This window comes from Bombina bombina, chromosome 6 (assembly GCF_027579735.1).
Source record: "Bombina bombina isolate aBomBom1 chromosome 6, aBomBom1.pri, whole genome shotgun sequence".
Lineage (NCBI taxonomy): Eukaryota > Metazoa > Chordata > Amphibia > Anura > Bombinatoridae > Bombina > Bombina bombina.
In genome coordinates this window covers 884,495,443-884,521,804 of record NC_069504.1, presented here as the reverse complement: position 1 = coordinate 884,521,804, position 26,362 = coordinate 884,495,443, and the positions used below count along the sequence as shown (strand labels likewise).

Genomic DNA, 26,362 nt, shown 5'->3' with positions numbered 1-26,362 from the left:
AAATTGCGCGTCGTCCTCGTGTCTGTGTCAGCAGAGAGAGAGCAGAGCCCAATCTCGGTCTTTCGCTCACAGGCAGCAGCGGGGAAAAGTGTGCACGAAGTGCTGCAGGGGCTCCGCAATACTCTGAGACTCCGGTGCTACACCGCGCTCCTCTGTAGTGGTAGCGCGGTGAGATCTCGCCTCTTTCATTGTCTCGTCAAAGGCATCAAGCCTCTCGAGCATCCCTTTCCCATACTCCTCCAATAAGTTCCTCTAAATGCGGCATATGTTTATTTGGGACTCCATAGCAGGCCGCCGCCGTGTATCGACCGTCAAAATGGCGCTTCAGTGTGAGCAAGTAGGTCCCCACTGATCCTCAGCCCTATACTGCACTCACGGCCCTCAATTTTAAGTTGACATGTGCCCGATGTCTTCTTGTATTAGTGCCCAAAAGCTATGATAGTCATTATCCAAATTCCCATCTGTCTATGGGAATATATTAGTAGCTGCTTGCACGGAGCTACCAGAACAGGGCGACCATCTTGGTTGCTGGTAACTCCGCCCCCCAGCATGGCACATTTTGACTTGGCAAGATTTGCCCACTCTTCTTTGCAAAAACAATCCAAATCTGTCAGATTTTCCCACATGCTTTTGGAAGGACTTCAGATGTGTTTTTTCAAAATGTAGCCTGGCTTGGATGTTTTTCTTTGTAAGGAAAGGCTTTCATCTTGCCACTCTCCCCATAGCCCAGACATATGAAGAATACATGGGATTGTTGTCACATGTACCACACAGCCAGTACTTGCCAGATATTCCTGCAGCTCCTTTAATGTTGCTGTAGGCTTCTTGTAGCCTCCCAGACCAGTTTTCTTCTCATCTTTTCATCAATTTTGGAGGGGACGTCCAGTTCTTGGTAATGTCACTGTTGTGCCATATTTTCTTCACTTGATGATGACTGTCTTCACTGTGTTCCATGGTATATCTAATGCCTTGGAAATTCTTTTTGTACCCTTCTCCTGACTGATACCTTTTAACAATGATATCCCTCTGATGCTCTGGAAGCTCGCTGTGGACCATGGCTTTTGCTGTGGGATGCGACTAAGAAAATTTCAGGAAAGACCAACTAGAGCAGCTGAACTTTATTTGGGGTTAATTAGAGGCACTTTAAATGATGGCAGGTGTATGCTGACTCCTATGATTTTGAATCTGATTACTTAATTCTGAACACAGCTACATCCCCAGTTATGCAACCACATTATTTTTTTTGTTTGTTTTCTTCCCTCCACCTAAAAGATTTCAGTTTGTTTTTCAATTGAGTTTTACAGTTTATAGGTAACATTAAAGGGGTGTGTAGACTTTTTATATCCACTGTATGTATGTGTATGTATGTGTGTATATATATATATATATATATATATATATATATATATATATATATACACACACACATATATATATATATATATATATATATATATATATATATATATATATATATATATATATATAATATATGTAAGTGTGTGTGTATTTATGTTTGAATGTATGTATGTGTATATATATATATATATTATATATATATATATATATATATCAAAATAACAAAACTATTGCTTTGAGCAATGATAATTTTTTATTGGACTAACTATACATTTATAAGTTAACAAGCTTTCGGAAGAATTCCTTTCTTTCTCAAGTCTGAAGCAATACTGACCAATTCAATGGAATTTACAGATTTTGAGGCCCATTTATCAAGCTCCGTATGGAGATTTTGGTTGCCCGTGTTTTTGGCGAGTCTTCAGACTCGCTAGAAACAGCAGTTATGAATCAGCGGTCTAACTTTATTTAGGTTGTGGCAGGTTCCGGGGGGCGGCAGAATAGGGGTTAATAACATTATGTAGGTGGCGGCGATGTCGGGGCGGCAGATTAGGGGTATTTAGACACGGGCTTATGTAGGGTGTTAGGTGTAAACGTTACTGTTTTCTAATATCTGGCAGCATTGAACATAAGCTCCCATTGATTCCTATGGCATCCGCGGCCTCCAGGGTGTAGGATTGAGACCGACGGATCGTATGTTACGTCACAGATTTCAACTTTTGCCAGTCTGTAGGCTTTGATAATTTGGTCGAATCAAGCTCGCCAGAATTACGCTGCGGAATTCCAACATATTTGCGGTTGACGGCTTGATAGATATCCCCCTATGCCTTAATGCATAGCAAATATAGAGCTTAAAGAAGTGAGGAACAGTCAAGGATATCAATCACTACTGTTTACATATATTGCTAGCAATCAAAGAGTTTATATTATTGTTTTGAATGTTACTGGCACCCAAGGGGTAAAATCACTGCTCAGTTATGAATACACATTGTGGTGTTAAGTGTTGGCTTTTTAAAGCGTATTGTGTGACTCCAACTACCATTGTAAACAGTCACCTACAGATTATTCTGTATTTTGGCAGAGGAATGCTGGCAACCCTACTGGTGGAATGTTGTAGTGGATGCACTCATATTTCCAGAGCTGACATGAAGAATGTCCATCATTCCTGTGAAACCTGGTTTCAGGAAACAGATCAAAAACTCCTTTTTTTTTTTTTTTTTTTATATGAGCACTATATTGCAATGCATGTGTCTCTCCTTCACATACAGAACCCTTCATAGTGAGATAAACAGCTCAAGCTAAAATTTGCCTTTATAAAATTGGTTGAGGGACCTCATAGTACTGACAAGACTTCTTAGATAGTTTAGATCAGAGAGCTATAGATCATCATACCCTTAGGGCCCAATTATCTACAGCTCTCTGATAAGGAAAAATTCTCTAAAAAGATCTGTCAGTGCCACAAGGACCTTCATGGTATTCTCTTAATGCAAATTTTACCTCGCTAAGGGGCGTAACCTACATTTCTGTATGGGAAGGAGAAACACAGCATAAGTACAATTTATAAATCATAATTAAAGTACCCATTAAAAATCATAATAAAAATATGCATTGAATATTGCACTAAAACAAGCAACAATAAGTGATCTTATTTGGATTCCAGCACACACTAGAATCCTCTTGAATGTGGCCAATCCTATTGTGCTCGCATGTGTGGCACAATGGCAACTCCTGCACAATAATTGTCTGGTTGCCAACCACCATTCTCTAGTTCATCGTATTTCAGGCTTTTTACACTGTCTCCAGGATTCCCACCCAGTACCTGGAAGGCAGCTGATGTTACAGATGTAAGAGACCTCTATGCTTTTGCCTTATTGATGCCCTTTTCTTCTATTCAGGAATATTTCTACTTGCCTCAGAAGCTGCATTTTGAGAGCTTAAGGCTATGGCCTCTTCCCCACTCTAGGGATTTCCCCAAATCTGCTCCAAGATTTCTCACAGTCTGGCAGGGACATTGGAGAACATTTTCATAGCTATACAAATCCCTCACTGCCCATTAGAAGTGTTTACTGGATTGACCCTCCTTTCAAAAGACTAGATATAAGTTGGATAGGGATCTAGAGAAAGATACTGACCCAAGGGACTGGGAATGTGGCCTGAACTTTACTAGGTTGGCGGTCCACTGTGTAACTTTGACTGTATATTAAAGTTATATGTTAGTGGCACTGGGTATCATTGAAATTACATCAGGTCTTCCCGGATAAGCCAGTTTTGAGCAATGCGCTGAAAAAGTTTTCTCCTTCATAGAAATTTGATAGCACAATACTGCCCTTGCGCTCGTGTACTATGTCACCCCATTCATGAGGGATGCTGAAGTAATTTTTCTTAACCATCAAAATTTGCTACCTAACGATGTGCGCATGCTTATAATTACATAATTGCATGCCACACATTGTTTTTAAGTAATGTATATAGACCAATGGGGAAGGGAACAACTTAAGGGATATTTACTTTACTTACTGTTTTTTTTTTGTTTCTCTTTGTCCCAATATAGGTATAGCTAGGACAAAGGAAAGGGGAGGGACAGTTTCAGGTGAGCTGCAGCTTTTAGATTCCCTGAATAGGCTAGCTCAGGTATTGGCCATGTGGGGTTGGGACAGGTGGTAAGGGATTAACTGCCTATATAAGTGTTTGCATAACGGTTATGCTTAGAAATCATTTTTTCTTTTTCCCTCCCTCGCTAGAAATAACAAAGACTAGCTCATTGAAGAGGTCAAGTGCAAGAGCGATCACAAGCGACACTGCTAAGGGCAGATGCTGTGGTGTTTCTGCCACTCAGAATAAGACCCGCCCGTGTAGCGCCCCTTAAGGGTTTTTTTCGCCATGAAGCAGGAAATCAGCTACTGGTCTGTTGGTCAGAGCTGGTGGATGGTATAGAATAAAGTCATGGCTTATTAGCTAGTTGTATATTTCTTATGTGGGAAGTGGGCGGCCTGGCACGTGGGTAAGGCGGTAATGGGGGTAGGTGTGTAGGGGACGGTGGGTATTGGTCTGTCGGTCAAACACACATGACCTCCTAGTCTTCAGACCTTTCGACCTGTTACTTGCCAAACTACGCCCCCGAGTTGCACGCAGTCACGCTTCTTGGTTACGTGGGGCCGCCCAGTTCTCTCTAGATGCTGTTGCATAGAATTGTGTTATCAATTCAAAATTCTAATTTGATTATGGATATGTTATTATCCTAAAGGTTGAGGATCGCTCAGTTTTAATTAGATTGGAATTTAAATAAAACGTGACCTTTTCTAAACGCCAAACTTGTGTCTGTCATTAATTATTATATGGTTGGAAAATGTACTAAGGTTTGAACTAAAGTGAGGATTGGGTATTCAGTTAATAGGTATATCTGGGAAGGTAGTTAAAGTGTAAATCCCTTAACATATTTGGAGTGCGATTACGTAATTGTGCTCATGGGCACATCAAGGTAGGAAATCTGGATGAGGTAGCTAATTTCGACAGAACACTGGCTTCAAAGACAATCTTAGTGTTACAGCTTGTAGTATGGATGTGGCCTTACGCATTTTATAGGGGAATCCCTACTTAGTCAGAGGTCCGAGATTCATAGTGGAGTTCGGAGTTCCAGAATGGTACCGTTTGTTGAGGTTCTATTTTGTGCATGTGTTTCTTATGTTTTTTTTGTGGTTCAACTATATTACACTTAGAGCAGTCTGTGCTTTTTCTGTGTTTTTAATTTCCTTACACTGTGTGTCCTGTTTTTTTTGGGGGGGGGGGGGGTTCACACTGTGTATATTTTACTGCTGTGTATTTTATGTATGCCATCATGAACAGCCATTTCTCAGCTGTGAAGATGAATTTATTGTTTTTAGCTTGATTTTAATTTATTTAGTGGATCCCACCGAGGATTTATATGTTTAGCAAATATTTAAAGGCTTATAGGGCAGGTTTTGAGGAAAGATATGGGAAGAGGGTTGTTATTCAGATTTCATGTATATTTTGTGGCAGGTGACTTTCTTATAGACCTTTCTTGGCACCCATGATTTTCTGGAGTTGACTAGCTTTAGGAGGAGGTGCCATTTAAGTCATGTTATGGTGCTGGCAACTTTTTGGCCCTTGCAATCTACAACTGAACAGGATGGCCATAGTGCTGTAGTATGTGTAAGTAAGGTGCTGGTTTGGCTTTGCATCCCTGGTATCCTGACCCTTTAGTGATGCAGGTAGATGGCTCCTTTGTGGCTTGTCTGTATGGATTATAAGGTATGACTTTGGAGGCAAATTACTTGGTCTCAAAAAGTGTAAAGATAAAAATCTCTATGATGTTACCCTTTTCCTATCATAAGTAGACATGGCATTCATCTTGTTTAATAGGACCACTAAGGGAACATATGGAAATTAATGCGGTTTTAAGGTAATTAGGTCCAGGCAAGTAACATTTAGTTTTAATTTTAAAGTTGATGAAGCCCTTGGTGATTGGTGATGGTGAACTGAACATACACAGTACAAGTTGGGGTTTAGGAGTGTTGTAGGCTACATCAAGACATAATGATCACTATTCCTACCGTTATGATTTAGTAAAGATTCCTGATTCTGTAAAATTACACCTTAGAGGCAAGTCTTATCAAACCACCTTGAGATTTAAAAATGTAAACTGCTGGGGAATTTTCTTTGTAACATGACTGCTCTTTTTGGTCATTAAAAAAAAATGTTTATTACCTTGTTTTCTTAATATATCTGCCTGAGCCTCTTTAGTTTGTGCACATGGCCTTATTATATTATGCAGTAAATAGCAAACACATTGCTGACCTTTCTTTATTGCCTGCACTATAACAAAACACAAAAAGAACAGTGGATGCCTTCAAGGTTAAAAGAATGCTCCCATTAAGGTTGGCAATGGCTTTCATTGCAAAAGAGGGGCACTTGTGCATAATATTCATTTGCATATCATTTTAGTCTTGCTGCATTTATATTTATGTAGTGCTTTGTTTTACTTATATCAAGTTGGCAAAGTATAACAGGCTGTCCATGAGATTTTTGCTAACATCACTCAAGTTAGATTGATTTCACTTTTATCTTTGCGCTCATAGAGGCCTATTTATCAAAAGTCTGTCGGACCTGATCACAAGAGCTGCTGGTGCAACACCGCCCCCTGCAGACTCACGGCCAATCGACCGCCAGCAGGGGGGTGTCAATCAACCCGATCATACTCGATCCGGTTGAATTGTGGGGATCTCTGTCCGCCTCATCAGAGCAGAAGACTTGCCAGAAACACGGGCCCTCAAGCTCAGAGCTTGATAAATGGGCCTCATATTATATAAGTTGAAAGTGATATATTAGCGCTCAAGCAAAAACCTAACGCTAACATCTGCATGTTGAATAGCACAGGTTTGTTAAAAACCTCATATAATAGACTTCTATGGGGGGTGCTGAAAAACTCATGCCGGCCATTACTGAAGCACTAAGCTGAAAGTACGCACTAAACTAAAGGTGCACTAAGTCAAAGGTCAAATAGTGGAGTTCTTCACTAATTTCTAAACTATGATTTTGCCTTGATATATATATACAGGGAGTGCAGAATTATTAGGCAAATTAGTATTTTGACCACATCATCCTCTTTATGCATGTTGTCTTACTCCAAGCTGTATAGGCTCGAAAGCCTACTACCAATTAAGCATATTAGGTGATGTGCATCTCTGTAATGAGAAGGGGTGTGGTCTAATGACATCAACACCCTATATCAGGTGTGCATAATTATTAGGCAACTTCCTTTCCTTTGGCAAAATGGGTCAAAAGAAGGACTTGACAGGCTCAGAAAAGTCAAAAATAGTGAGATATCTTGTAGAGGGATGCAGCACTCTTAAAATTGCAAAGCTTCTGAAGCGTGATCATCGAACAATCAAGCGTTTCATTCAAAATAGTCAACAGGGTCGCAAGAAGCGTGTGGAAAAACCAAGGCGCAAAATAACTGCCCATGAACTGAGAAAAGTCAAGCGTGCAGCTGCCAAGATGCCACTTGCCACCAGTTTGGCCATATTTCAGAGCTGCAACATCACTGGAGTGCCCAAAAGCACAAGGTGTGCAATACTCAGAGACATGGCCAAGGTAAGAAAGGCTGAAAGACGACCACCACTGAACAAGACACACAAGCTGAAACGTCAAGACTGGGCCAAGAAATATCTCAAGACTGATTTTTCTAAGGTTTTATGGACTGATGAAATGAGAGTGAGTCTTGATGGGCCAGATGGATGGGCCCGTGGCTGGATTGGTAAAGGGCAGAGAGCTCCAGTCTGACTCAGACGCCAGCAAGGTGGAGGTGGAGTACTGGTTTGGGCTGGTATCATCAAAGATGAGCTTGTGGGGCCTTTTCGGGTTGAGGATGGAGTCAAGCTCAACTCCCAGTCCTACTGCCAGTTTCTGAAAGACACCTTCTTCAAGCAGTGGTACAGGAAGAAGTCTGCATCCTTCAAGAAAAACATGATTTTCATGCAGGACAATGCTCCATCACACGCGTCCAAGTACTCCACAGAGTGGCTGGCAAGAAAGGGTATAAAAGAAGAAAATCTAATGACATTGCCTCCTTGTTCACCTGATCTGAACCCCATTGAGAACCTGTGGTCCATCATCAAATGTGAGATTTACAAGGAGGGAAAACAGTACACCTCTCTGAACAGTGTCTGGGAGGCTGTGGTTGCTGCTGCACGCAATGTTGATGGTGAACAGATCAAAACACTGACAGAATCCATGGAGGGCAGGCTTTTGAGTGTCCTTGCAAAGAAAGGTGGCTATATTGGTCACTGATTTGTTTTTGTTTTGTTTTTGAATGTCAGAAATGTATATTTGTGAATGTTGAGATGTTATATTGGTTTCACTGGTAAAAATAAATAATTGAAATGGGTATATATTTGTTTTTTGTTAAGTTGCCTAATAATTATGCACAGTAATAGTCACCTGCACACACAGATATCCCCCTAAAATAGCTATAACTAAAACAAACTAAAAACTACTTCCAAAACTATTCAGCTTTGATATTAATGAGTTTTTTGGGTTCATTGAGAACATGGTTGTTGTTCAATAATAAAATTAATCCTCAAAAATACAACTTGCCTAATAATTCTGCACTCCCTGTATATATATATATAAATGTAGATGAAAGGTTTTTTTATGTGTTCTGTGCTGCTTACTTAAGAAACCTTTTGCATTACAAGATGATTATTTTATTCAATCTTATAACCCTTTAAATTCTGATATACCAGCTGCTAAATTTCGAATCCCACTACCATTGGTGGGAGAAACAGATTTGAAATAAAGGAATATTGGTTGAAATAGCACTTTGTTACAAGTGGAAAACAAAAGAAAAACATATAATATGTAAATAGTGTAGTATTTATGTTACTATACTGTGTCTTATCTATGTGCCACTTAGTATAGTAACATAAATACTACTCTATATACATATTATATGTTTTTCTTTTCTCTCCCACCTGCAATGAAGCGCTATTTCAACCAATAGTCCTTTACTTTATTTATATATTATTATTATTATACATACTGCAAACATACATACATAAGTGCACATATAAAAGAAATACATGCACATATTTTTTAGCCCTTCCAAGTCCAGCACAATAGTGCACGCTGAGCTAGCTATTGAAAGAATAGGGTGTGCTAAAAAATGTCGGCCATGTTAAGATTTTCTGGTAAACCTTCTTTACCATTCATTTGTAATAATACCAGATTACAATGCAGGGTAACGCTAAGGATAATGCACCCTGAGCTATCTGTTGTGCTCCACTTGTAATCTAGCTCAGTGATAGCCAATGTCCTAACACCTGGGGGCCAAAGATCTGTATTTTAGAAGCCTTAAAGGCTGCATATAAATGTAAGGCTATTGAACAAATATGTCTAGTTGCACAGGGTTAGATTTAGGTCAGGTTACCCTCTGTGTTCTGTTCCTCCCTTCATAAGGATTTTTTATTTTACTTTTTTAGTTGTGGTCACCCAAAACCACACATTTTTAGTTCTACTTTTTTTCCTGGTGCCACAAACATTATGACCCACATTGTTAGTATTATTATTCCCAGGGACAGCAAGAACTAGTGCAGTGGGCCACATGTAACCTTATTGCTGGTCTAGCCTACAGATGGCTGCAAACTTCTACTAGAAAAAAACTGCAAAGGACGAGTAACAAATAAAGCTTTTTCCTAGTGCACTGATAGCTTTTTCTTAACAGACTAGTAACATTGTATCCCTTGCTAGTAAACTACAATCTTTCTCCTGCCCTCTTGCCTTATGGCTGGACATTTTCACTAGTACACAAGTCCTGACCTATTTAGAAAATTAGAAAGTCAGTGGAAGAGTACAAAAATTTCGCTTTTTTTTTTAATTTAGCGTTGACTGCAAGTCATTTTTATAGAGCGGACTAGTAACTTTTTTCCCTGACTGGTAAACCTGTAATTTCTAATTTAATCACATACACCTAGATTACAAGTTTTGCGCCATAGAGGGTACTTAACGAACGCAACAAAAGTTGCCTTATTCCACCCTCCATAGCGCTGCCATTACGAGTTTTAGAAAAGCCGGCTTGTGCGTGCGATATGGTTGTGTTGAGCTCCATACCGCACAAAATACAAGCACTTCTTTGACGTGCTCGTGCACGCTTTCCCCCTAGACATCAATGGGGAGAAAGTGTTAGAAAAAAACCTAACACCTGAAGTGCGGAATGAAAAGCTCCGTAACGCAGCCCCATTGATGTTTATGGGGAAAAAAAGTTACGTTTAAACCTAACACCCTAACATAAACCCCACGTCTAAACCCCCCTAATCTGCTGCCCCGACATCACCGACACCTACATAATATTATTAACCCCTAATCTGCCGCTCCCGATATAGCCGCCACCTAAATAAATCTATTAACCCCTAATCTGCCGCTCCCGATATCACCACCACTGTACTAAAGTTATTAACCCCTATTCCCCCGCACCCCAACATTGCCCACACTATAATAAAGATATTAACCCCTATTCCGCCGCTCCCAGACATCGCTGCCACTAAATAAAGTTATTAACCCCTAAACCTCTGACCTCCCACATCACTACCACTAAATAAACCTATTAACCCCTAAACCTCCAGCCCCCCACATTGCAACAACCTAAATTAAACTATATTAACCCCTAAACCTAACCCTAAACCTAACCGTAACCCTAACCCTAACACCCCCTAACTTAATTAAAATAGAGCTAAATTAAAGTTACAATTATTAACTAAATAATATCTATTTAAAACTAAATACATACTTACCTGTGAAATAAAACATAAGCTGCCTAACACTAAAATCCAATACAAAAAAAAAAACACTACCATTTCAAAAAATAAAAAACACTAAAATTACAAAAAAAAAAAAAACTACCATTACAAAAAATAACAAACAAAATTATCCAAAACAATAAAAATTATTCCTATTCTAACACCCTGTTTAAAAAAAAAAACACCCCAAAATAAAAATCCCTAATCTATAACAAACTACCAAGAGCCCTTAAAAGGGCCTTTTGTAGGGCATTGCCCTAAAGAAATCAGCTCTTTTTCTACAAAAGAAAAACAAACCCCCTTGATAGTATACAAACCCCCACCCCCCAAACCCACAAAATAAAAATAAAGTAAAACCTAATCTACCTATTGCCCTGAAAAGGGCATTTGTATGGGCATTGCCCTTAAAAGGGCAATAAGCTCTTTTGCTGCCCATTCAAAATAAAAAATGACTATTCTAAAAAATAAAATAAAAAAACCAAAACGAAAAAAAAAACCATTACACAAAATAACAAATTATTCAAAATAATAACAATTATTCCTATTCTAATACCTATTTAAAAAAAAAATACCCCAAAATAAAAGAAACCTAATCTATATTAAACTACCAATAGCCCTTAAAAGGGCCTTTTGTAGGGCATTGCCCTAGAGAAATCAGCTCTTTTTCTAAACAAAAATACAAAGACCCACTAACATTACAACCTCCCCACCCACAAAATAAAAAACTATCTAAAAAAACTTAATCTACCCATTTCCCTGAACTTCGCCTTGGACCTTCGCCTGGACCTCCCCAGGGATGAAGAAGATGCCGGTCCCGCGATGGATGAAGATGGAGCCACCTGGATGAAGATGGAGCCCCTGGGATGAAGATTTTTTTGGGGTGGGGATTTTTTTAGATTAGGGTTTGGGCATTTCTTAAAAGAGCTGAATGCCCTTTTAAGGGCAAGAAAAAGAGCTGAATGCCCTTTGAAGGGCAATGCCCATACAAATGCCCTTTTCAGGGCAATGGGTACATTAGGTTTTTTTTAGAGTTAGGTTTTTTTATTTTGGGGGCTTGTTTGGACAATGACCTACAAAAGGCCCTTTTAAGGGCTATTGGTAGTTTATTGTAGGCTAGGGGGTGTTTTTATTTTGGGGGGGGGGCTTTTTTAATTTGATAGGGCTATTAGATTAGGTGTAATTTTTTTATTTTGTATAATTTCGTTTATTTTTCGTAATTTAATGTTTATTTTATTTTTTGTAATTTAGTATTTTTTAGTTTTTGTAATTGTAGATTTAATTTTTTTAGTAGGGTTAGGTTTTTTTAATGTGTAATTTAATTGATAGTTATTTTAAGTTTAGTATAATAGGGTGTAACGCAAGCTTTTAATGGCAGCGTTATGGGAATCCCATGAAAAAACTTAATTTTTTCAAGTGCGGGACTGACGTTGCGTTACAGGTTAAAAGGCTTGCGGTACAGCTATACCGACACGACTCGTAATCGCTGCATTGCTGTTCTCTAGAACTGCTTGTGCAATGTTAAATGCCGACAGCGTATGCTACAGCGGATCATGTCCGCCAGACGTTGATAAATCGGCCTCATTGTATGTGATATACACACAGCAGATACACAATTTATGTGTAAAATTTTAAAAAAGCACAAAAACTGTGATTTAACCCCTTGATTGTGAGTAAAAAATACACAGTGGTCTTAGTTTCCAACAAAACATTGTGGCCGATTTACTAAGCAGTCCGTCTGCTTATTCCGCGTGAGCCTTTAGGTTCTCTGGAATCCGGAGTTAAGAAGCAGCGGTTGTACATAGTGCAGAATTATATAACATTAGCTTAGCTCCAGATTTCTAAAGCAAATTGTTAGATAGATATTTAGATTTCTGGGCACGCTGTCTAATCACAGCCGGCCCAATGAGCTATTAAACTCAATGTAGCTCGCTCCCGCTACCAGACCAAAGCAGGAGCGCTCTACATTGATTTTAATAGTGTGATCGGGTGCACTGTGACTAGACAGCATGCCCGCGATGTGCTTAGCAGAAGAAAACAGACCCGCTCAGTAAAGCCAGGAGCGGCGTTCTGTTTTCTTTGCTAAATATCTATCTAACAATTTGCTTTAGAAACCTGGCGCTAAGCTAATGTTATATAATTCTGCACCATGTGCAGAATTCTATAACATTATTTGCTAGGTTTACTGGCCCTTTAAACATCCATGAATAATCAAGTGGTCACTGCTACATGACTTGCAAAAGTATTGCGACCCCTTGATAGCCAAAAAACACATGCAGGTGTTATTGAATTCCCTGATTGCCCAGAATACACAGACAGTAATGATTTTACTCCCATTACTGCATGGAACATGGTCAATCAAAGGGTTAAATCACTGCTGCATAACAACAGTAATTTAACTCATGTATTGCTTTCAAATGCACATAGTAATGATTTCACTGTTTGAATGTCTCCTTATCTTTATGGTTCCTAGGCCTGGTTACCCACACTGCTTCTATCAGACACTGATCTTAGATGTTCCATGAAAATTCCGTTAATCTTGCAGAACAGAACACGTGGCTGTACCTATATGTGATAAGCATGTGTTCCTCTTACCAGCCATGTCTTAAAGGGAAATTGTGCGTAAAAATATTCTATCATCAGTATGAAAGAACTTTAATGTTTATTTTAACTTGAAGTCAAGTAAAAGCTGTTTAAATTTACATTGAATCTAGCACAATGTTATCAGTTTGTACTTTCTGCTCATATTCATTTGCTGATAGGTAATTCCTACTAATGCTCATTGGCTGATAGATACTTTCTGGTTATGCTCATTGGCTGATATGTACTTCCTGCTAATACTCATTGGCTGATATGTACTTCCTGCTAATACTCATTGGCTGATAGGTAATTCCTACTAATGCTCATTGGCTGATAGATACTTTCTGGTTATGCTCATTGGCTGATATGTACTTCCTGCTAATACTCATTGGCTGATATGTACTTCCTGCTAATACTCATTGGCTGATAGGTAATTCCTACTAATGCTCATTGGCTGATGGATACTTTCTGGTTATGCTCATTGGCTGATATGTACTTCCTGCTAATACTCATTGGCTGATAGGTAGTTACTGGTATTTCTTTTTTGGCTGATCGGTACATACTGTATGCAGTTGCACATATAGGAGTCCATTTATTAAGCAGCGGATGCTGCTTCGGAGCCCCATCGTTTCAGGTCCGCCTGAAACAGAAGTTAAGAAGCAGCGGTCGTAAGGTGATTGAAATCATCCTGATCCATTCGGGATGATTGACGGCCCCTGCCAGCGGCTGATTGGCCACCAGTGAGCAGGGGGCAGCATTGTGCTATGATAAATGCCGACAAGGTATGCTGTCGACATTTAGCGAGGTCGAGCGGACATGATTCGCTACAGCGAGTTAAATAGATTTTACTTCCATTGTTTCAGGAAAAATTGAACATGTTTACATTGTGATCTTTTATGTTCATGATAGAAACTTTTTGGGTACAATGTCACTTTAAGGGCACTTCACTAGGCGCTAAAGCCCATTTTCTAGTAAACGTATCCTTAGTGTACAGTGCTTGTTCAACCCTAAAAAACTAGTATACATACTTTTAATATAGTCTAACAATAGCTTCTGACTCTTTTTTTTGCATAACAAACCAAGTTAAACACATAATGGAGACAGGATTTTGTAAAAAGAAAGATTTAAAGGGACAGTAAAGCCTAGATTAAACTTAAATGGAATGAATAGAGTACAACATTTTAAGCAACATTCCAGTTTACTTCATCATTCACTTTATTATTCTTCTCTTGGTATTCTTATTAAAGAGTAATCTTAGGTGAGGTTAGGAGTGTGCATTTGTCTGGCAGCAGTGTTTGCAGCAATGATTATTGCAATGTTTTACGTAGTTACAAACACTGCTTCCATAGCCTGCTAAAGACACGTGCCTGCTTCTAAGCTTCTATCAGCCTACCTAGGTTTGTTTTCTTTCATGTAATTAGCAAGAGTCCATGAGCTAGTGACGTATGGGATATACATTCCTACCAGGAGGGGCAAAGTTTCCCAAACCTCAAAATGCCTATAAATACACCCCTCACCACACCCACAAATCAGTTTTACAAACTTTATCTCCCATGGAGGTGGTGAAGTAAGTTTGTGCTAGATTCTTCGTTGATATGCGCTTCGCAGCAGGCTGGAGCCCGGTTTTCCTCTCAGTGTGCAGTGAATGTCAGAGGGATGTGAAGAGAGTATTGCCTATTTGAATTCAATGATCTCCTTCTACGGGGTCTATTTCATAGGTTCTCTGTTATCGGTCGTAGAGATTCATCTCTTACCTCCCTTTTCAGATCGACGATATACTCTTATATATACCATTACCTCTACTGATTCTCCTTTCAGTACTGGTTTGGCTTTCTACTACATGTAGATGAGTGTCCTGGGGTAAGTAAGTCTTATTTTTGTGACACTCTAAGCTATGGTTGGGCACTTTTATATAAAGTTCTAAATATATGTGTTTAAACATTTATTTGCCTTGATTCAGGATGTTCAACATTCCTTATTTCAGACAGTCAGTTTCATTATTTGGGATAATGCATTTGAATAATCAATTTTTCTTACCTTAAAATTTGACTTTTTTTCCTGTGGGCTGTTAGGCTCGCGGGGGCTGAAAATGCTTCATTTTATTGCGTCATTCTTGGCACTGACTTTTTTGGCGCAAAAAAAATTTCTTTGTCATTTCCGGCGTCATACTTGTCGCCGGAAGTTGCGTCATTTTTTTGACGTTTTTGCGCCAAAAATGTCGGCGTCGCCGGATGTGGCGTCATTTTTGGCGCTTAAAGCATTTAGGTGCCAAATAATGTGGGCGTCTTTTTTGGCGCTAAAAAATTTGGGCGTCATTATTGTCTCCACATTATTTAAGTCTCATTGTTATTTGCTTCTGGTTGCTAGAAGCTTGTTCATTGGCATTTTTTCCCATTCCTGAAACTGTCATTTAAGGAATTTGATCAATTTTGCTTTATATGTTGTTTTTTCTATTACATATTGCAAGATGTCTCAGATTGACCCTGAATCAGAATATACTTCTGGAAAATTGCGGCCTGATGCTGGATCTACCAAAGTTAAGTGTATTTGTTGTAAACTTGTGGTAACTGTTCCTCCGGCTGTTGTTTGTAATGAATGTCATGACAAACTTGTTAATGCAGATATTTCCTTTAGTAATGTTCCATTACCTGTTGCTGTTCCATCAACATCTAATATTTAGGGTGTTCCTGTTAACATAAGAGATTTTGTTTCTAAATCTATTAAGAAGGCTATGTCTGTTATTCCTCATTCTAGTAAACGTAAAAGGTCTTTTAAAACTTCTCATTTTTCAGATGAATTTTTAAATGAACATCATCATTCTGATTCTGATAATGATTTTTCTGGTTCAGAGGATTCTGTTTCAGAGGTTGATACTGATAAATCTTCATATTTATTTAAAATGGAATTTATTCGTTCTTTACTTAAAGAAGTCTTAATTGCATTAGAAATAGAGGAATCTGGTCCTCTTGATACTAAATCTAAACGTTTGAATACAGTTTTTAAACCTCCTGTAGTTATTCCAGAGGTTTTTCCCATCCCTGATGCTATTTCTGAAGTAATTTCTAGGGAATGGAATAATTTGGGTAATTCATTTACTCCTTCTAAACGGTTTAAGCAATTATATCCTGTGCCATCTGACAGATTAGAGTTTTGGGACAAAATCCCTAAGGTTGATGGGGCTATCTCCACTCTTGCTAAACGTACTACTATTCCTACGGCAGATAGTACTTCCTTTAAGGATCCTTTAGATAGGAAAATTGAATCCTTTCTAAGAAAAGCTTACTTATGTTCAGGTAATCTTCTTAGACCTGCTATATCTTTGGTGGATGTTGCTGCAGCTTCAACTTTCTGGTTGGAAGCTTTAGCACAACAAGTAACAGATCATAATACTCATAGCATTGTTAATCTTCTTCAACATGCTAATAACTTTATTTGTGATGCCATCTTTGATATCATTAGGGTTGATGTCAGGTATATGTCTTTAGCTATTTTAGCTAGAAGAGCTTTATGGCTTAAAACTTGGAATGCTGATATGTCTTCTAAGTCAACTTTGCTTTCCCTTTCTTTCCAAGGTAATACATTGTTTGGTTCACAGTTGGATTCTATTATTTCAACTGTTACTGGGGGGGAAAGGAACTTTTTTACCACAGGATAAAAAATCTAAAGGTAAATTTTGGTTTGCTAATCGTTTTCGTTCCTTTCGTCACAATAAGGAACAAAAACCTGATCCTTCCCCTACAGAAGCAGTATCAGTTTGGAAACCATCTCCAGTCTGGAATAAATCCAAGCCTTTTAGAAAGCTAAAGCCAGCTCCCAAGTCCACACGAAGGTGCGGCCCTCATTCCAGCCCAGCTGGTAGGGGGCAGATTACGATTTTTCAAAGAAATTTGGATCAATTCGATTCACAATCTTTGGATTCAGAATATTGTTTCACAAGGGTACAGAATAGGCTTCAAGATAAGGCCTCCTGCAAGAAGATTTTTTCTTTCCCGTGTCCCAATAAATCCAGTGAAGGCTCAAGCATTTCTGAAATGTGTTTCAGATCTAGAGTTGGCTGGAGTAATTGTGCCAGTTCCAGTTTTGGAACAGGGGCTGGGGTTTTACTCAAATCTCTTCATTGTACCAAAGAAAGAGAATTCCTTCAGACCAGTTCTGGATTTAAAAATATTGAATCGTTATGTAAGGATACCAACATTCAAAATGGTAACTATAAGGACTATTCTGCCTTTTGTTCAGCAAGGGCATTATATGTCCACAATAGATTTACAAGATGCATATCTGCATATTCCGATTCATCCAGATCACTATCAGTTTCTGAGATTCTCTTTTCTAGACAAGCATTACCAGTTTGTGGCTCTGCCGTTTGGCCTAGCAACAGCTCCAAGGATTTTTACAAAGGTTCTCGGTGCCCTTCTATCTGTAATCAGAGAACAGGGTATTGTGGTATTTCCTTATTTGGACGATATCTTGGTACTTGCTCAGTCTTCACATTTAGCAGAATCTCATAAGAATCGACTTGTATCGTTTCTTCAAGAACATGGTTGGAGGATCAATTTACCAAAGAGTTCGTTGATTCCTCAGACAAGGGTAACCTTTTTTGGTTTCCAGATAGATTCAGTGTCCATGACTCTGTCACTGACGGACAAGAGACATCTAAAATTGGTTTCAGCTTGTCGAAACCTTCAGTCTCAATCATTCCCTTCGGTAGCCTTATGCATGGAAATTCTAGGTCTTATGACTGCTGCATCGGACGCGATCCCCTTTGCTCGTTTTCACATGCGACCTCTTCAGCTTTGTATGCTGAACCAGTGGTGCAGGGATTATACAAAGATATCACAATTAATATCTTTAAAACCGATTGTACGACACTCTCTGACGTGGTGGACAGACCACCATTGTTTAGTTCAGGGGGCTTCTTTTGTTCTTCCGGCCTGGACTGTGATCTCAACAGATGCAAGTCTGACAGGTTGGGGAGCTGTATGGGGGTCTCTGACAGCACAAGGGGTTTGGGAATCTCAGGAGGCGAGATTACCAATCAACATTTTGGAACTCCGTGCGATTTTCAGAGCTTTTCAGTTGTGGCCTCTTCTAAAAAGGGAGTCGTTCATTTGTTTTCAGACAGACAATGTCACAACCGTGGCATATGTCAATCATCAAGGAGGGACTCACAGTCCTCTAGCTATGAAAGAAGTATCTCGAATACTTGTATGGGCGGAATCCAGCTCCTGTCTAATTTCTGCGGTTCATATCCCAGGTATAGACAATTGGGAAGCGGATTATCTCAGTCGCCAAACATTACATCCGGGCGAATGGTCTCTTCACCCAGAGGTATTTGTTCAGATTGTTCAAATGTGGGGACTTCCAGAAATAGATCTGATGGCTTCTCATCTAAACAAGAAGCTTCCCAGGTATCTGTCCAGATCCAGGGATCCTCAGGCGGAAGCAGTGGATGCATTGTCAATTCCTTGGAAGTATCATCCTGTCTATATCTTTCCTCCTCTAGTTCTTCTTCCAAGAATGATTTCCAAGATTCTAAAGGAGCATTCGTTTGTTCTGCTGGTAGCTCCAGCATGGCCTCACAGGTTTTGGTATGCGGATCTTGTCCGGATGGCTACTTGCCAACCGTGGACTCTTCTGTTAAGACCAGACCTTCTATCACAAGGTCATTTTTTTTTTCCATCAGGATCTCAAATCCTTAAATTTGAAGGTATGGAGATTGAACGCTTGATTCTCAGTCATAGAGGTTTCTCTGACTCCGTAATTAATACTATGTTACAGGCTTGTAAATCTTTTTCTAGGAAGATATATTATCGAGTCTGGAAGACTTACATTTCTTGGTGTTCTTCTCATCATTTTTCTTGGCATTCTTTTAGAATCCCTAGAATTTTACAGTTTCTTCAGGATCGTTTGGATAAAGGTTTGACTGCAAGTTCCTTGAAAGGACAAATCTCTGCTCTTTCTGTTCTTTTTCACAGAAAGATTGCTAATCTTCCTGATATTCATTGTTTTGTACAGGCTTTGGTTCGTATAAAACCTGTCATTAAGCCAATTTCTCCTCCTTGGAGTTTGAATTTGGTTCTGGGGGCTCTTCAAGCTCCTCCGTTTGAACCTATGCATTCGCTGGATATTAAATTACTTTCTTGGAAAGTTTTGTTTCTTTTGGCCATCTCTTCTGCTAGAAGAGTTTCTGAATTATCTGCTCTTTCTTGTGAGTCTCCTTTTCTGATTTTTCATCAGGATAAGGCGGTGTTGCGAACTTCATTTAAATTTTTACCTAAGGTTGTGAATTCTAACAACATTAGTAGAGAAATTGTGGTTCCTTCTTTGTGTCCTAATCCTAAGAACTCTAAGGAAAGATCGTTGCATTCTTTGGATGTAGTTAGAGCTTTGAAATATTATGTTGAAGCTACTAAAGATTTCCGTAAGACTTCTAGTCTATTTGTTATCTTTTCTGGTTCTAGGAAAGGTCAGAAGGCTTCTGCCATTTCTTTGGCATCTTGGTTAAAGTCTTTGATTCATCATGCTTATGTCGAGTCGGGTAAAACTCCGCCTCAAAGGATTACAGCTCATTCGACTAGGTCAGTCTCTACTTCCTGGGCATTTAGGAATGAAGCTTCTGTTGATCAGATTTGCAAAGCAGCAACTTGGTCTTCTTTGCATACTTTTACTAAATTCTACCATTTTGATGTGTTTTTTTCTTCTGAAGCAGTTTTTGGTAGAAAAGTACTTCAGGCAGCTGTTTCAGTTTGATTCTTCTGCTTATAATTTCAGTTTTTTTCATTATAAGATTTAATTTAAACTTTGTTTTGAGGTGTGGATTATTTTTCAGTGGAATTGGCTGTCTTTATTTTATCCCTCCCTCTCTAGTGACTCTTGCGTGGAAGATCCACATCTTGGGTATTCATTATCCCATACGTCACTAGCTCATGGACTCTTGCTAATTACATGAAAGAAAACATAATTTATGTAAAAACTTACCTGATAAATTCATTTCTTTCATATTAGCAAGAGTCCATGAGGCCCACCATTTTTGAGGTGGTTATGATTTTTTTGTATAAAGCACAATTATTCCAATTCCTTATTTTTTATGCTTTCGCACTTTTTTCTTATCACCCCACTTCTTGGCTATTCGTTAAACTGATTTGTGGGTGTGGTGAGGGGTGTATTTATAGGCATTTTGAGGTTTGGGAAACTTTGCCCCTCCTGGTAGGAATGTATATCCCATACGTCACTAGCTCAAGGACTCTTGCTAATATGAAAGAAATGAATTTATCAGGTAAGTTCTTACATAAATTATGTTTTTTAACAAAGGATACCAACAATACAAAGTAAATTTGAAAACAAAAGCAAATTGTAACTTAAAATGACATGCCCTGTCTGAATCATGGATGTTTAATTTTTATTTTACTGCCCATTTAACAAGATAAAGATTTTATTTATACTTTTACGAATATCTACTGCATTTCTGGACGAAAGTGAGACAAATATAGCAGAATGAATAATAAAGGTTTTAGTGACTTAGTCATGTATTTTCATATTACATAGCAACAAATACAAATTTAAATTGCAGCCATTTGATTGTTGTATACCTATATACATTATTGTATAAAAACATGTCATTTGAAGTATAAAGTAAATGAAACTCTCATTATATTGATTAATACATTGTACCAAATATAATGTGAGATCTATTCATTTTAGAGTTGTTATTGAGTATTTTTTTGTAATTTATGTATGAATACAAACCTAATTATGGTACAATTTAATTTCTATTCTTCGGTATCTAAAATAAGTCCTGCAATTTTGGTGAGTAGGCGGAACACAAGGTTCCTTGAATGTATTTATGGATTTTGAATTTTTTGAATTCAAAATATAGGTGATTTTATCTATGGGCTTTTTATTATTTTCTTTTAATTCTATTTTTTTTTTTTTTAAATCGTTCATGCCAAGTGCCATCACAATACAGCAACTGGGCCTTAAAAGACGACTTTTACTTGAACTGACAAATTACCATCGTTCTGAGGTAGAGCCCCTTTCCCTTATGAATGTTGTTGTGATGTCAAGTGTGAAGGGCAGCAAAGCTTCATTTTCATAGCCCCTGTGTACCTTGCTGCAACAAGCCCAGTATCAGTACACTCTGGGGCATATTTATCAAGCTCTGAATGGAGCTTGATGCCCCGTGTTTCTGGCGAGCCTGCAGACTCGCCAGAAACAGCAGTTATCAAGCAGCGGCCACAAAGACCGCTGCTCCATAACCTGTCCGTCTGCTCTGAGCAGGCGGACAGACATTGCCGGAAATCAACCCGATCGAGTACGATCGGGTTGATTGGCACCCCCTGCTGGCAGCCTCTTGTGAGCTGCTGGTGCAATGCTGAATACGGCAAGCGTATTGCTCGCCGTATTCAGCGAGGTCTGTCATACCTGATCCGCACTGTTGGATCAGGTATGACAGACCTTGATAAATAGGGGCCTCTGCCTTTACAACATTGGTGATACAATTATAGTGTGGGTAGAGGGTGACATTTATAACCTTTTTTTAAGCAAAACTTTTAACTAATTATCGGCTAGATTACGAGTTTTGCGGTATGAGTAAAAAAGCAACGTTAAGGCTCCTAACACTGCTTTTTCACTACCACTGGTATTACGAGACTTGCAGGTTTAGGGGCACCGCACACTTTTTTGGCCGTACCGCAAATTCATTTACGCAATTTGCATAAAGTCTTTTTTCAATGGGACTTCCATAGCGCCGATATTACAAGCTTTTTCTGGGAGGCCAAAAAGTGAGCGGTACAGCCTATCCCGCAAGATTCGTAACGCAGTCAGTAGTTATGAGTTTTATGTTACAAAGCTGTAGCATAAAACTCACAACTAAAGTGTTAAAAAGTACACTAACACCCATAAACTACCTATTAACCCCTAAACCAAGGCCCTCCCGCATCGCAAACACTAAAATAAAATTATTAACCCCTAATCTGCCGCTCCGGTTATTGCCGCCACTATAATAAACATATTAACCCCTAAACCGCCGCACTCCCACTTCCCAAACACTAGTTAAATATTATTAACCCCTAATCTGCCGCCCCTAACAGCGCCGCCACCTACCTTCATTTATTAACCCCTAATCTGCCGCCCCCAACGTCATCGCCACTATACTAAATTTATTAACCCCTAAACCTAAGTCTAACCCTAACCCTAACACCCCCTAACTTAAATATAATTAAAATAAATCTAAATAAAAATTCCTATCATTACCTAAATAATTCCTATTTAAAACTAAATACTTATCTATAAAATAAACCCTAAGCTAGCTACAATATAACTAACTCATGTAACTCAGGTTAGGTTTTATTTTACAGGTAAATTTGTATTTATTTTAGCTAGGTAGTTAGTAAATAGTTAATAACTATTTAATAACTATTCTACTTAGTTAAAATAAATACAAACTTGCCTGTAAAATAAAAATAAACCCTAAGATAGATACAATGTAACTATTAGTTATATTGTAGCTAGCTTAGGGTTTATTTTACAGGTAAGTATTTAGTTTTAAATAGGAATATAGGTAGGTGACGGCGATGTTAGGGGCGGCAGATTAGGGGTTAATAATATTTAACTAGTGTTTGTGATGCGGGAGTGCGGAAGTTTAGGGGTTAATATGTTTATTATAGTGGCGGCAATGTCCGAAGCAGCAGATTAGTAAAGTGTAAGATTAGGGGTGTTTAGACTCGGGGTTCATGTTAGGGTGTTAGGTGTAAACATAAAATTTGTTTCCCTATAGGAATCAATGGGGCTGCGTTACGGAGCTTTACGCTGCTTTTTTGTAGGTGTTTTTTTCAGCCGGCTCTCCCCATTTATGTCTATGGGGAAATCGTGCATGAGCACGTAAAATCAGCTCAACGCAGCTTTCAGTAGCGCTAGTATTGGAGTGCGGTATGGAGCACAACTTTGCTCTACGCTCACTTCTTGCCTGTTAACGCTGGGTTTATGAAAACCTGTAATACCAGCGCTGTAGGGAAGTGAGCGGTGACAATAACGTGTAAGTTAGCACCGTACCCTTCATAACGCAAAACTTGTAATTTAGCCGAAAGTTTTTATGATAATGGTTTAGCAGCAGAAAGTGTTCTTACTTAAACACGCCTTTAATGGTGCATAAAAGAGTCAAATATTGACCAGTTTTAGGAAGTGATGGCTAGATTTCCATCATCTTTCATTATATATAAGCAACCGTTTACCGGACTTACATGCTTCTCAGAATTTTAATGGTTTATCCAATGAACCTGAAAAAGTGTAACACAATATTTAAGCCTAATATATATCTCTATATTTGGATAACATATCTTAAATTATTGGCTAGATTTCAGCTTGAGCTAATATTAAAAATTAGTTTTTTACCATTTTTATGAATTAGGTTTCAACATAGTTTCTTATAATGCACATCACCGTTTCAGTTTATCCTCTAGAACAGTGGTTAACCTTGGCATCCCAAATGTTTTGGAACTACATTTCCCATGATGCTCAGACAGCCTAAAGAGTGTCTCAGCATCATGGGAAATGTAGTTCCAAAACATCTGGGGTGCCAAGGTTGCTGACCCCTGTGTGAGAACACTGGGTTTCAAACAATTTCCTTAGGCCTCCCTAACAGGCAAGATTTTCTGGATTAACTTGGGTGACAGCAGGTAAAATAACCATGTTTACTAATCAGCTGATTATTTCACCTGTGCTCTAGTTCAGATATCTTCAAAATCTGGCCTGTTAGGGAGGTCTGAGGATAGGTTTGAAAATCAGTCGCTAGATAGAACATTCTGGAGCATTGGTGACAGGCCTAAAGTGGCCTTTGGGCAAAAAAGCCAAATGTGCTGTGAGATGGATTGGTATATTAAAGTCCCACCCATATTTAATATGGAAGCCGATTATCTGAGGTAGGCTTCTCATTGTCTGCCTGTTTGGCATGCAGTACAGCAGCCAATTCCAGTAGATCTGCTTCTCTCTCCACACCATACATAAACAGGAACAAGCACTGTACTTCAGATGCTGCCTAGATAAAACAAAGTGGGCTAGATAACAAGTGATGCGCAAACGGTTTTGCACTAATGCAATCGTGTTTTTGCGAGCCATTTTAATTTTTCTTATATTACAAGTGGAGTGAAATCACTTACGCTTCAATCCTTACCACGATCTCAGAGCTGTGGTTAACTGTTTTCTCAAACAAAGTTGCACAAAACAGTTCAAAAATACATTACAAAGTTCAGTTACACTCAAATTAACACAGTCTAATAAAAAATATTTTTAAAAAATATTGCACAAAAAAGTTATAAGGACTCAAAGATTGGAGATCTCGGGTGTTTGGGGAAAAAAAAAGGCAGGCAAATGGATTTAACTTTGAGACATATACATATACTTTGCTAAAGATGTATTTGTATGTATGTGTATATATATATATATATATATTAATGTATTTGTATGTGCATATATGTATTTACAGTCATATATACACATATAAAAACATTAATATATATGTACATATATATAACTATATATATATATATATATATATATATATATATATATATATATATAAGTGCATTATACCCATTTGCCATTAAGCAGATAAAAACATGATTAAACATATTTATGCAATATTCATAGTTAATAAAGATTCTTACTATGTATTTACTGTAAATATTTCACATTTGCTAATGCGAATAAGCTATGTTGCTTGTGTGATCGGTGTTTGTTTTGTTTTTTACAACAAATTTTTTTCTCCATTGACTTCTTAGGGAAATGTGAAAAAGCGATGGGTTTTGCACGAAATTTTGGGTGTTGATCTCTATGGGGAAATACATGCACGCGCACGCGAAAACTTAAGTTAGCTTTTTCATGAGATTTGGGTTAAGGCTTGCGTAAAATACGTTTTTTTGGAGCTTGTGGCTAGCGGAGTTTTCACTTATGCAAAAAAATATATATATTGCACCACTTGTAATCTAGCCCAGTGTGTATGGTTAACAGTGGCTGCAAAGAGCCCTGAACAGTTTCACTAAAATAAGTTGCAGCCAGACCTGATTCTGATATAGACATGTGGCTTAGGAGAGGTGTAAGGCCAGGATCTGATCTAACAGAGGAGATGCAAGGCCTGGTCTGATGTGCGGATGTGTGAAGCACCCAGGAACTGGTGTTGGTAAATTTGCGTGGAAGAGATGCCAGGCCTATTTGGCTATACTACAACAACATATACATCCATGACTTTATTTATAGTAATATAAAGTGCTTTTAGAATGTTTAGCTTTCCAGCTGACCTGTATTTGCTAGAGTATAAACTGTTATACACCAGGCCTGTTTGGTCATACAAGATTAAGAACTACAAAAACATATACATCCATGACTGTATTTATAGTAATATAAGTGCTTTTAGAATATTTAGCTTTCCAGCTGACCTCTATTTGCTAGGGTATAATGATTATAATCTGTTATGCTACATATAAATCATCTTAAATAGTGCTATATTTACTAGGAACTATTCTACCTTTTGCACTACTGTAGTTATGTGCATATAAACCCAATATTTATAGCACTTAACTCATTTTTATAGAGCGGTGGCTATACTTTGTTATCAATTAAAGTATAGTGCTGTATATATGGTTTTATAACACCAATGACTTATGCACTTGTGTATTTGGGATTGTAGAGTAATTATAATATATTAAAGGGACATAAAAAGTTTTATTTCATTGATGCCTCACTTTTTTAAGCAGCTCACCCTCTGTCTATTTGTTTCATCCTTTTGAAAGTGATAAAAGACCAGTAGTAAACACTTTGAGCTTGTAATATAAAATGTTTAATTATGTGTGGTAAAACAAACTTTGGAATATACTTTCATTATTTATTTTGCCTTTTTACCTGTAATTTAAAGGGATGGTAAATTCAAGCATCCCGGAAATTGCCAATCATTATAACTTCAAAAAATAATATGAAGTTCATTGATCTATAATGTATTATTCAGCTCCAAAACAATTCTATTACCTCAAATACCTCTTCATTAGATGTGAGCTCCAGCAGTCTTGCTAAAAAATGAACTTTTTTTTCTTAATGACGTATCTTCCTCTAGCCAATTAAATTGTTCGCCA

At 38.2% G+C, this 26,362-nt stretch overlaps 1 protein-coding gene across 10 annotated transcripts in view; it reads left to right on the top strand.

Annotated features, from left to right (window-relative positions):
* Positions 1 to 26,362, top strand: part of NLGN2 (neuroligin 2) — a 177,144-nt gene that overhangs the window by 90,727 nt on the left and 60,055 nt on the right. The window lies entirely within an intron of this gene.